Source organism: Rhinolophus sinicus, linkage group LG01 (genome assembly GCF_036562045.2).
Source record: "Rhinolophus sinicus isolate RSC01 linkage group LG01, ASM3656204v1, whole genome shotgun sequence".
NCBI lineage: Eukaryota > Metazoa > Chordata > Mammalia > Chiroptera > Rhinolophidae > Rhinolophus > Rhinolophus sinicus.
In genome coordinates this window covers 42,595,501-42,609,562 of record NC_133751.1, presented here as the reverse complement: position 1 = coordinate 42,609,562, position 14,062 = coordinate 42,595,501, and the positions used below count along the sequence as shown (strand labels likewise).

The 14,062-nt window shown below is 38.4% G+C and overlaps 1 protein-coding gene across 5 annotated transcripts in view; it reads left to right on the top strand.

Moving 5' to 3' along the window:
* TBL1XR1 (TBL1X/Y related 1) overlaps positions 1–14,062 on the top strand; it is a 157,452-nt gene that overhangs the window by 37,144 nt on the left and 106,246 nt on the right. The window lies entirely within an intron of this gene.

Here is a 14,062-nt window from a genome sequence, read left to right as displayed (position 1 = left end):
TGCATTATGTATAACCTTATTTCCATGAGAAGATGAGTTGTAAGTTCTTAACTCATATTCCAAGCCTTTTATCAGTGTTGGACCTGTATTATATGGTGAGCTCGAATCTCATAGAGTCTCACAAGTTGTTCAAGTTTATGTCCTAATTTTTAAATGAAGGTTAAAAAACAGCTTTGTGACTGTTTTTCCTTATTTATGAATGCTCCCCCTCACCTTCCCCCCCCCCCCACACACCGTTCTCAGCCTGCTTTAACTGGGATTATGTCATAGTATCCTTTCTGTGAGTTGCCTTCTTCATGGTACTTGAACAAAGGATTATGTATATAACTTACCATTTTCCACACAGAATAATCATTTTGCCATTTGGAGATAGAGCTGAGAATACTGCCAACATACAGGAAAAAAATTTTCTATAACATTATTAAATTATATAACATGGAAAAACAGTGTTTGAAGCTGAGTATTTCAAAGGAACAATGTGTTATGTGTACTTTTTTTTATTTTTATTTTTTATTTAGTTTGTAGTTGCTGAAAGTGGAAGAAAGAATCAGGGACTGGTCAATTTTCAGTTTTAGCAACTTTGTGACTTGGGCTCTAGATTTTGGCATGCACAGAAGGCACCCTGCTCTGAGCATTTCCTAGCAGCTGCATGTTCCATCATTTGTGTGCGTGCGTGCGTTTCCAGTCACTTACCTGTGTGGTTCCAGTTCCTTTGGCTCATTTTCCTTCGTTTTAAGGAATTGAGGACTCTGTCTTCTGCTAAAAAGTCTATCCCTTTGACACTACACTTGTTTGTTTTTCCTCCTCCTCTGTATTCTTGAATTCTGCCCCACACCCCCTTAAAAACTCAATGCCAGTTATTTTTAAAATATCTTTCTTACTGTTGACTTTTTCAATTTCTAGAGGAGAAGAATAGTTGGGTACATTTGTCTCTTGGTTACCAGCATCCCTATAGTCCTGAAAATTACCCTTTTTGACCCTATTAGTTTGATATATTTACCCTTGCTACAGAGAAGCATAGGTAGGTGAGAGAAAAATGGTTTAACTTTAGTTATGGGGCAGATTGTGCTGAGCTACATGTCTCATGTTCTCGAAGTAGGTAATCAAGTATGATAGAAATACATGTGTACATACTACTTTAAGATTTGTTTACATTGGCATTTCCTCAGTTACTTTAATTTTAGAGCAGAGATTGGCATACCGTTCCTATAAAGGTAGTAAATATTTTAAGGCAGCTGTTCAAGTCTGCTTGTGATAGTGGGAAACCAGCCATAGACAGTGTGTAAATGAATGGGCATGGCTGTGTTCCAGTAAAGTTTTATTTATGATAGACATTGAAATTTGGAGTTCATATAATTTTTACATCCCTCCCCCCAGTATTTAAAAATGTAAAAACTATTCTTAGCTTATGGGTTGTACAAAGGCAGGTTGGATTTGGCCCATGGGCCGTAGTTTGCCAACTCCTGTTTTAGAACGATGATGGTGTCCTGTACTATTTAAATAATTAGTTGTAGAATTAGTATAATATAAAATTAACAAAATAAGCTTTTATATCTAAGAAACTTGGTATCAGCAAATTGCCTAACCATCTTAAACCTCAGTTTTCTTATATGTAGAATGGGAATAATAATAAGTATTGTCAATTATAATTCTTTATTATAAATAACAACCCACCCTCGCTATTATAAGCAGAGTAGGGAATTACTAAAGAATATTAGTACGGGCTCTGAATCTGGTGCAGAAAGAGCTTTGGAACTTTGAAAGCTCTCCGCATACCCACAATGACACTGTGCCCTGTGACCCAGGCGAATTATTAACAGAGGCGAAGCCCGTCTCTCAGGGAATCCCCCTTATTGTGTGAGAAGCTGCAATAGCGCAGAGAAAACATAGCACTACCATGTGAGAGAGATAAAAAGGCTGCAGTCGGAGAGAAAAATAAAACATTCTACCAACAAGTACTAAAAAACAAAAGAAAGACCTCTTCCTATCAACCTGTTGCAGAAGCCACTCCTGTAGATGTCTAGGAAGAGAAATAATAAATCAGTAATTGCCATGAATAACCAGGGCAACAAGACAGCTCAGAAAGAAAGTGAAAAGTCTCCAGAAAAGGAACTTAAAGGTATGGAAATATGTGACTTAAATGACAGAGAATTCAAGATTGCAGTTCTGAAAAAACTCAACGAGATGCAAGAAAACACAGAAAGGCAGTTTAATGAACTCAGAAACACAATCAAAGAACAGCATGAGCATTTTATGAAAGAGATTGAAATTTTAAAAAAGAACCAAATAGAATTTCTGGAGATTAAGAACTCAATAGAAGAAATTAAGAATGAAATAACCAGCTTAGGTAGTAGAGTTGACCAGATGGAGGAAAGAATCAGTGACATCGAAGATAGAAACCTGGAAATGACACAGATGGAAGAAGAAAGAGACTTGAGACTTAAAAGAAATGAAAGAACTCTACAAGAACTTTCTGACTCCATCAGAAAGAGCAATATAAGAATAATGGGCATACCAGAAGGAGAAGAAAGAGAGAAGGGAACAGAGAATATATTCAAACAAATTGTCGATGAGAACTTCCCAAACTTGTGGACAGAACTGGATCCTCGAATCCAAGAAGCAAATAGAACACCTAATTACCTCAATCCCAACAGGCCTTCTCCAAGGCACATTGTATTGAAGCTGTCTAAAATCAACGACAAAGAAAGAATCCTCAAGGCAGCCAGGGAAAAGAAGACGGTAACCTACAAAGGAAAGCCCATTAGATTATCATCAGATTTTTCAGCAGAAACTCTACAAGCCAGGAGGGAGTGGAACCAAATATTCAAACTATTTAAAGAGAGAAATTATGAGCCAAGAATAATATATCCAGCAAAGATATCCTTTAGATATGAAGGAGGAATAAAGACCTTTCCAGACATACAGAAGCTGAGGGAATTTTCTAATACACGACCTGCACTACAAGAAATACTAAAGGAGGCTATTCGACCACCATCAACAGGAACAATTTGTGGCAACCGAAATATTAAAAGGGGCAGAGTAAAGGCCTGAACCAGAATATGGGAATGAAGAAAGTAAGCGTGCTGAAGAAAATGGAATACTCTAAATATCAAACTTTCTTTTACATAAACTTAAGGGTAACCACTCAAAAAAAATCCAGAGCTGAAACATATACTGTAATAAAAGAAGAAACAGAGGGAAACATCATCGAATACCACCACACAGAAATAATAAACAACAACAAAAAGGCAAAGAAACAATGGAGACACAGCCTTACCAGAAAACTAAAGATAGAATGACAGGAAATCCTCACATATCAATAATCACCCTAAATGTAAATGGACTGAACTCACCAATAAAAAGGCACAGAGTAGCAGATTGGATCAAAAAACTAAACCCAACCATATGCTGTCTCCAAGAGACACATCTCAGCTACAAGGACAAGCATAGACTCAAAGTGAAAGGGTGGAAATTGACACTCCAAGCAAATGGTACCCAGAGAAAATCAGGTGTAGCCATAATGATATCAGATGAAACAGACTTCAGGGTGAAAAAGATAACAAGAGACAAAGATGGACATTTCATAATGGTAAAGGGGACTATACAACAAGAAGACATAACAGTCATCAATATTTATGCCCCCAATCAGGGAGCACCGAAATATACCAAGCAACTACTAATAGAACTAAAGGGAGAAATTGACCAAAACACAATTATACTAGGGGACTTAAATAGATCATTGACAGCTATGGATAGATCATCCAAACAGAAAATAAATAACGAAATAGCAGCCCTAAATGACACAGTAGATGAAATGGACATAATTGACATATATAGAGCACTTCATCCTAAAACATTAGACTACACATTCTTTTCTAGTCTACACGGAACATTCTCAAGGGAGAAGCAGGAATCAACCACCAGGACCACTACAGATATGAGGACAAGTAACTGCTGGAGATTCCACCTCGGTGTGGTTTTATTTGAGTGACAGGTATAGACGATGGCTGACAGTGAGTTAATAAGAAAATAGCTATTAAACAAGTGAAAGATTGTAAGAGTAGGGTCATTTCCAAAGACGGAAATTTGGTGGTGGGAAGAAATTGTAGGACAGTAAGTTGAACAGACAGCCAAAACACGCTGCTACATGGTTAGTGAGAGGTGAACGTACTGTAGCACAATGGTAAGAACCGGAACTGAATATACATGTGAGGAGAAGATGACTCATGGGCTATAGCACTTATGGAGGGAAAAATAGTAGGAGCCTGACCTGCAACCCGACCGTTCCTTCCAAGCAGAAAGTAGTAGAATAAAGTATAAGTTTGGTTTATCTTCTTACAAAAGGAAACAAACCATAAAACAACCCTCTCCCCTACCAGCTTGCAGTCTTTCCTATTGGGTACTGTTAACAGACTCCAAAAGAACAAATTCGGGGTAGGGTGCTTAAAAAGAGAAAAAAGACACTCAGTTCCCATTCAGAAGAAAAATACCTGATAATACTGTAGATAAAAACATTAAAAAAAAAGAAAAAAAGAATATTAGGTGGATCACAGTCATTGGAGAATGCTAGAGATACTAGAGACTTGAGTCCAAGCATTTGGGAGCATTTCCCCAAATCATGCTGCAGATCCAGGTTTGAGAAAAACCACTAATGCTGAACACTAAATGCCAGGTTCTCAGCTCAATTGTAGATGCTACTGCTGTTGGCTCTGGTTCTCTTTCCGTGACAGGAACTTTATGTTGTAACCCCTGGGAAATAGTTAACATTGCCGCTGCCACCCTCAAAAGCCAAATGCACCTGCTGCCTTAGGCTTGAGCAAAAATGGAAGGTCTTCTCATTGCTTACTTCCAATCAAAGTCTCTTGGAGGTTTATGTGTTAGAGATGGAATGATGTGCTGTGCGCCTAGCTATAAAGGAGGCTGAGAATTTTAAGTTCTAATTCCTGAATTAGAAATTACATTAACTCATTAAGTGGTAGATGATAAAATGTAGAAATATCCAAAAATTAAAGTCTGCTCAGAGTTTTAGTTTTGATGAATATGATGGATGTCCAGAACAGTAGATGCTTAACTTTCTCCCTAAATTAGCATATATACCTCATTTTGTCCTTAAACTTCAAACCACCATAACAAGCTCTTACCTAAACACAATAATTTTGTGAGAGGTTTATGTTCTAAGTTGGTATGTGAGCTTATTTATTTATTTATTTATTTATTTATTTATTTATTTAAAGGAGGGCGCAGCTCACAGTGGCCCATGCGGGGATCGAACAGTCCTGGTGCTACCAGCACCCTGCTCCAACCAACTGAGCCAACCGGCCACCCTAGTGAGCTGCTTTTTTAGAACCTAAAGCTTATTCTGCCTTCAAAACACGAATGTTATAAATAATGGACTTGTTTCCAAGGTAGCCAGCATAAGGTTGTTTACAAAAGCTAAGTGTCTATTTCATGGAGATAAGTTCCTTCCTGATGGAAAGATCCTGAATGTTATCAGCTTGCTACCAGATGGCTGTTTGTTCACTGTGAAATGTAGTACTGCTTGGTGTGGAGGTGAGAGGAACCACGAATTATTGCTTATGGTAGATTGTCTTATTCAAACATATTTGCTTCCCTTCTTTACCTAGCTTTTCTCTACAGGGTCCCTGTCAATGGAAGGAGTATTTCTTTCTTCCCATTGACATCAGGCTTGATCGTGGGACTTGCTTTGGTCAGTGGGAAACGAGAAGTGATATACATCATATCTAAGCAGAAGCCAATGAATGAATCCGTTTTTGTTTATTTCCTCTGCCTAAAACAGGCACCATTAAAAGTGTTTCTTTTGCCAGGATCATAGAATGAAGGAATTATCTGTAGCCAACCCAAAACTAACATAAAAAATGCAAAATACCTTTATGTTCTAGTAAAACAGTAGTTCTCAAAGCATTGTTTATTGAACCTAAGACCCTTTCAGAGTTAAAACTATTTTAATAATAATACTAAGTGTGCTTTTCACTGTGTTGACATTGTACTATAGGGCTCAAAAGCAACAGTGGGGAAAACTGCTGGTGCCTTAAGAAGAATCCATGCAGTTACTTCTAACTGTGCTCTTCATCACCACATATTTACAGTAAACAAAAAAAGTTTTACTTAAGAATGTCCTTGATGGGGCAGCTGGTTGGCTCAGTTGGTTAGAGTGCATTGCTGTTAACACCAAGGTTGCCAATTTGATCCTGGCATGGGCCACTTTGAGCTGTGTGCTCCTTAAAAAAAAAGGAAGAATGTTTTCGATGAAGCAATAAAAGTTATTAGATTAAAAAAATCTTGATGCTGAGTGTGCATAATTTTACCAATCTTTGTGATGAAACAGGAAGTGTTCATGAGGCACTTGTGCATGCTGAAGTATGATGGTTGTTGCAGGGAAAAGCGCTTGTGCGATTGAGTTATGAGCTAAACTAACCTCTTTATGCAGAATATCATTTTCACTAGAAACGGTTCAAAAGGGTTATTCTGACATGAGCATTTGACAGACATCTCAAATGAACGAAGTGAGTCGTCAAGGAAAACAACTGGCAATGTTTATTACCAGTGTAAAACCTCAGATTTCAAGTGATAATCATAGTTATGGAAAATTATCAGACAGTGTGAGCTTGACAGCTTCCCAGTATTTAGGCTTTTTGATGAGCTTGGTAGTAGTGAATATAATTTTTTTAAAAAAATTGATGCTATAGATAATGAAATGCTGTCATTTGGGAGTTCTCTCTAAGTCAGTGGACCAATATTCATGATTGATTGGTGAATGGTGTTACAGAATTATGCATCGGTAAAAGAGCCTTCATATTGCCAACCCGATGGATTTTAATGAGTACATAAAGTTAACTGATTAGGTTTAAGATTCTGCACTTCAGTGACTTTTTAAGTCATGATCACTTGTTTAGTTTTGATGTAGAATCAGAATAATATTCATAGCTATTTGAAAAAGTTATATATTCCCCGTTTCAACTACAGACATACCTCATTTTATTGCACTTTGCTTTGCTGTGCTCCGCAGATACTGCGATATTTACAAAGTGAAGGCAACTCCAGCAGCAAAAATATTTACAACTTGTTTTATTGTGATACACACTTTATTGTGGTGGTCTGGCACTGAACCCGCAGTATCTCTGAAGTGTGCCTGTACATATCTGTGAGTTTGGATTTTCTTCATCTGTTTCAACCAAAAGAGTGTATTGTAGCTGATTGCCTAGAGAGCAGATATGGTAATCTAATGTCTTTTTTTTCTTTCTTTCTTTACTTTGTTTTTGAGGGTCAGGGTCTGGCTTTTTCTTTATTGGGGTGACAATTGTTAGGAAAGTTACATAGGTTTCAGGTGTACAGTTCTGTAATATGTCATCTATATATCACATTGTGTGCTCATCACCCAGAGTCAGTTCTCCTTTCATCACCATATATTTGATTCTAATGTCTTCTATTAAGGTAGATCTTAGAGAGATTTGTAAAAATATAACACGCTCTTAGAATTTTATTGTTTTGTTTTTTTTGAAAATATAGTTTATTTTAAAATAATTTGTTAACATGTAATTCGTTTATTAGTTTTAAAATAAAATAAACATTTTAAAGATTCCTCATTTTAGTTTCTAATATAGTAACACAGCTAGAGTTCTACAAACAGAAGTTCTTAGAGATCCTCAATTATTAAGAGTATAAAGGGGTTGTAAGCCCAAAATTTTTAAGAATTACTGTTGTAAACTATTAAGATTTTTAGGATTGTTTATTGCCATGTCATAACCTAAAGAAAGATGACATGTTGACAGTGTAGCTAAGTGAGTCTTCTTGAGAAGTACTAGTTGATGCAATTTGTTGAGCCTCTTTTGTGACTATGGCTTTGTGTGTGTGTGTGTGTGTGTGTGTGTGTGTGTGTGTGGCCATTGATTGGGCGTTGAGGTTGCTGGGAAAGATATTGACTGACTTTCAAGGAATGGATTATTTTGTGTCACATGATTATGAAAGTCTACTCCTCAGCCAGGACGTTTTGGTGAGCCTTCACATGGAACAGAAATATTTTCACACCTGGTCAGTTCTAATAGGTCTATCCACATATCTCTCCCTCAAATTATTATCTGTACCCCTCTTTTTTTTTTTTTTTTTTTTTTTTTTGAGGAAATACAGCTGTATCATTACTCTCCTTTCAAAAATTGATATGAACCTCACTCTGTTTCCCTTTCTTGCTAATGTGGACCATGAGATGTACTGCCCGGTGGGAGTATTTCTCTTTTTAACTTAAGAGCTATTCCAGGCGGGGCGATATGGTTGAAAGAATCAATTTCTGTGTGATACCAGCTTGTAATAGAGTCCTGTGTAATCCATGCTCCTGTTTTCTCCTCAGTTGGTCATAGAGAATCCCCTATGTAGTGATAGGCCTTGGAAGAAATAGCAGTGCATTAAGAGGAGGTACACTGCAAGGGAGTCATCTGCTCATTTTTCCTAACCAGCCCAAATCCACTTGATGATGCAGTTATTTTTGTCACATCAGCTTTGATTTAATGGGTCAGATGATGATAAATCCTAATGGGCAGCTCAAGTTTTATAGTTACCTGTGGCTAGATGTTTGTTCTCTACCAAACAGAAGGCACTGGACTTATTTCCAAAAGAGAATCTTGGTGTGATAAAGAAGGTATTAGTTGCCCTAAAAGCTCCTAGGGGTCTCTGCTGTGATTCTCGTAGAGGGGTTTGCCAGTGGCTTCTCATGGCGTGGATCTGTTGGTTGCCACTTTGAGCTTCATTACCATCAGAGGGTCAGTATGGTCAAGGGGCAGAGCACTTTTACTGCAGCCTGGACTGGAAGAGAAGCTCTCTTCCTTTGGGCCACACACACTGATGGGTTTCAGATCACTCAGTAAACTGAGCAGCGCCCCCAAATTGGCGTATGCGTCCAGTATCCAGAGAGGCCCAGCAAGCTTTCTGTTTCTCTCTCTGTTGTAGGAGTTGCAAGGTGTAGTGAGGTGTTTTCCATTTGGAGGACTCCACTGACTCCTAGAATTTCACCGTGGTGGCAGGAACCTGTGTATTTTTGGGACTTAGTCTGTCCTTTGGCATATGTGTCTTATGAGGTCATCTGGAGTACTGCTCTGTCCTCCTCAGAAGGTCCTGTTGGCTTGATTTTATCAGTGTAGTGGACCAGTGTGATGTCCAGTGGTGTGATGAAATAACTAAGGCCATATGAAAGTGGGAAACGTGACTTAGCCTGAGGCAATATAGTGACTGTACTGCTCTCCAAGCCAAATGAGAAAACAGCGTACTTCTTGAGTTCTATTTGTAGAGGGAAAGAAACCATTTGCCAGAACTATAGCTGCATACCAGGTGTGCTGCTCTAAGGAGATCAAATTCTACCAGTTGTGCTTGTAGTCATTAAGTTTAAAATAGTGTCATTCTCTAAGTATGTTCTACATTAGCCAAAGAGTTGTGTTAAATGAGTATCTAGTTGAGATTGCAACCCTTGCATCTTTCAATTCTTTGATACTTCCCTCAGGAATGCAATGTTTTGTAAGGAGGGAGAGCTAGCTCCAGGGTTCTCTGTCTTACCTTTCCTGATAAAATAGTACCCCCACTACTCCACATGTCATGGCATCAGTGTGGGATTTTCTCAGTTGATAGTCAGCTGAGACTACCTTTTCCAGCTGTACATTCAGTAGGGGGGAAATAACCAAGTGCATGGTAACTTTGACAAGTGGCTGTTGGTCATCTGTGGGAAGACAAGCGGAAAGTCACAGTACTTATGATGTAGTTGTACAGCCTCTTGAAGGGTACTTTGCTGTACCTTTATTCTGGGGATTCTGGGTCGCGGAACTTGAGAGGCTGTAATTTTCTAATTTTGGTGCCTTATATCCCCTCTGTCAGGCCTCTCTCTATGCTATACCTAGAGTTGTTTATTTGTATAGAGTAGGGATCAGTAACCTTTTCTTGTAGGGGGGCCACATGTTTAATATTTTAGGCTTTATGTGCTCTGCAGTCTCTGAAAAAACTATCCAACACAGGCATTGCAGTGCCCCTGCAGCCATAGATAACGCATAAATTAATGGATGTGTCTGTCTGTGTTCCCATAAAACTTATAAAAACATAGTGGGTCAAATATGGACAGCAGGTTGTAGTTTCTGTACCTCTTGTACAAATGACAACGGATTGTGGTGGGATGTTCTAAATACGATTTTAGGGACTTTCCAAGATTCTTGCAGACAAACCAGTTTGAGAACCACTAGGTTCCTGTTTCCTTAACCTTGCTTGGTCCCACTTCATGTTACAATTAAGCAGTCAACACAATCAGACTGCATTCTGGTCTTGACAGCACTAGAGCAGGGATTGGCAAACTACAGCCTGTAGGCCAGACGTGGCCTGTACGTGTTTTTTATCATCCACAAGCTAAACATGCTTTTTACATTTTCAAGTAATTGAAAAGAAAATCAGAAGAATGTTAATATCCTATGACAAGGGAAGAGTGATATGAAATTCACATTTTCATATATAAGGATTTATTGGAACACAGCCACATTAATTTATGTATAGTTTATGGGTGCTCTCACTTCACAGCAACAGAGTTGGGTAGTTGTAACAGAGAACTTAATAACCTTTGAAAAAATTTACTATCTGGCCTTTTATAGAAAAAAATTTTGCTGATCTCTGCTCTAGAAATTGGAGAATTCTTTTGTCATATTTAGTAACTGGCTCGTTCTTTGTCAGTGCCGTGAGTTAAGAATTGATACCGTAAATGTCCCTTTCTTTTTTCGAACTCTCCAGCGCTGTTAGAAGCAACAGTCATACTGCACTGTCCTTGCCTTCAAGTCCTTCACAGCCTTCTACTAGTCTCTCTGCTTGGCCCTCAGTGCCTTGTTTTCAGTAGGCATTTCATTACAGATGACCACAATTGACAATTTAATTTTGTCATAGCCTGAATGCATTCAGACCCAACCAGATTGGATAACATTCTCAGATTCCCATTACTTTGAAGATTTGCTAATTACCTCATAGATTGTAAGAATTTAATGATACAAATATTAGCCAATATTTCATTGAATTTTTACTGTGTGCAGGTGCTGAGCTAAGAAGTAAATGCTTAGTATAGTTCCCAATGCATAAATATTCGTCAAAAGTTAGCTGATAATTTATTTTTTAATTTAGAAATAAAGATCTCCCTTCCCTTCATGTACTGTAAAAAACTTTATTAGCTATGAAAAAAATTTAAACCACATTAAGGTTAAATTGGAGTGATTGACATAAATTAATATTTTTTTTGCCTGTAATATCCCTCCTTTTTTAAAACTTGTACATAAATACAGTCATTATTCACAGTATTTATGTTTAGTTGCTGTAAACACTGAATTAGCTATTGAACTGTTGCTCCTAGGGGACATACAGGGTTAGGTTCCTGTGAGCCTCTGTCAGAACACTTTTCAGCTTGTCAGTAATAACCTGGTTTTGTATGTTTCCGTTTAAAGACGCATTATTTCATGTTATGTTGATTCGTTACCATTGCACTCATGGCCAACAGCAGCGTGACTTCCTGCACTAATGAAGCCCATCTCCCACACATTTTCTCCAGAAGGAACATCACAGCCTTCTTGTGCTTAGGGAACGCTAGACAGCCTTTCAGCACTATGCTTGGGGCTGTTTTCAATAGTGAAATCACCAGCAAAAAGCACAAAAAAATTAAAAAAACCCAATATGGCACTAACTGGACCACACAAAGGACATTTGTTTGCAATATGAGAGTTGAAACAAGGCAGAGTGTGGCCTTATCTGCATGATAGGCAACTCAATTTTCACTGCTCTGTATGCATCTGAAGATCAAAAAAGCACCATAAGTATTAACACTTTGTAAGCAGGCATTTTCCCGCCAAATCGCGTCGTAACGCGGGGCTTTTTTGACATTTTCTCGCCAAAATTAGACTTTCCGTAAAATACTCATATCTTTCGATCTATTTGATATTTTTCTATGAAACTTTAAGTGTTTTAGTTTAAAAAGAGGTCTCTATTTATTTACTTTGCAAAATTTTTGCCAGTTCCAACTAGAGGCGATATGATGAGTTTACTCGTTTCCCACAAACAATGTGTTAATTTTGGGGTTACATATAATTTTAGCACGTGGGCAGATTTCACAAATACGGAATCCATGAATAATGACGATCGGATCTTCCTAAATGCCATAGTTTATAGTTATAGGTAAATAATTGGTGTATAGTCATGCCCATTTCCCCCCAATTTCTCTTTTTTGTGTTGGCAGTCTGTCTGTTCATCTTGCTCTTCTTTTATGCTGTCATGGTTCCCCAAATGTTTGGTGGATCTTAGTAATGGCAGTTGAAATGTGTCTGCTGCAGTAGTTCTTTCTCCACCAAGCCTCTTTCTTGAAAGGTAGTCTTGGTGTGATGGGTTCTGTGAAGTGGGATTAGGTGTCGACCAGCACATCAGACCTTCTCGGGAGGTGGGTGAGGAATGGCAAAGTAGTGTCTTGGCTAACTGTGGTGTCTTTAAGTACTACTGGGGAGTAGTGCTTTGGTATGTTTCACTTGGTTAGCATTAAGAGCTTGCTCCCTGTCACCCCCTTTTCCCCTGCCCGTCCTACCACCCCCAACCCCTTATTTTTCTCTTTGGATTAGAGGTCTGATGTTCCCTCCATCTTTCTGCTTTGCTTTTCTCCCAGGCCTGGCTACTCTCATAGGAAGTCTGACCCAGGCAGAAATGCCTACTTTAGAGAGACCAGCTCCCTAGCTTTGTCCTAAAGGCAGAGGCAGCCACCACCAGGGTCTCTGTTCACAAAGTGAGAGGAGGAGGAGGTCATCTGTTGAGAATAAGACGATACAGCGCCCGATGAAGACCTTGATTGTTTCCTCCTCCTTGTAGTTATGATTAGTTTGATCATAACTTGGAACTTGTCTAGCGTGTCCTTGGAAAGCCTTTGGTGTCTTACATATGGTTTCTTCTTTTTTTCCTCCGTGAATCAAGTCTTTCCTACTTTCTGTCTGCCCAGAATTCTTTAAAATTAATGATCATCCCTCGTTAGGCAGCAGTGCTATCGTTTCATTTTCATCTTTTTCCTGCTATTTCAGTGGGACCTTGGGAAAGGAGAACAGGTAAATATGCTTATTTAGTCTGCTGCCTTCAACTGTAATTGGCTAATTTGTGACTGATTTTAAAAGGTAGATAATCTCTTGCTCAACATGTATGACTTCTTTTATATCTTAGAAGAATTACTAAATTTTCTATTTCCCCCCAGTAACAAAGAACATTTTAATTTTCAGTCTCTGCCGTAATACTCAACTGCTCCTCTCTGGGCATATGGCCTCTTGTAGAAAACATGCATAACCGCAGGGACATTTCTGGCCTTCTGAGTCCCCCCCACCCCTTGTGTATGAGGTTATACATGTGAGTGAAGTCATCTTTTTTTAAAGAGACAGTATGTACTGGAGAATATATATTCAGTCACTCGTGAAAATGGTCAGCACACTGTTAAAATTGGGTTGTTACCTCTAGTGAAGCATAGCAAAGCAGAGAATCATTTTTGAAAATGATTTAGTAACAGCCTGGGGGAAGAGAGTGAAAGGACAGCTAGATCAGTTTTGTTCTTTGCCATCTTACGTGGAGGTGCAGTAGTTTTAACATTTTGCTGGAAGGGGAAAAATATTGTACTTCTGTCCCAAACACCTTTACACTTAACACCTTGTAAACCTTGGGGTTTTTTGTTGTTGATTTTGTAATATCTTCTGGATATTAGGTGAAGGATTTTACGGCTCAAATGTTTTGAACATCAGAACTTTGATGAAAAATCAAGATGTGTCAGTGTATACTGCTGGAATACAAATGGTGCTTACATTGGTGGCTTGCAGACTTTGTTGGTCTGTGGTCTACATTAAGACATACAGCTACATTGCTGCCTTGTACATGTGCGTATAACACTGAAATTTGTGCATTTCATGAAATAGGATTTGCCCTTCATGTGATGCACTCATATTGTCTGTTTCATTAATAAAAAGAGTACACCCCACTGGGTTTATTTCATGATTGGTTGTGACCTGCAGTTTGAAAAGCCCAACTTAGA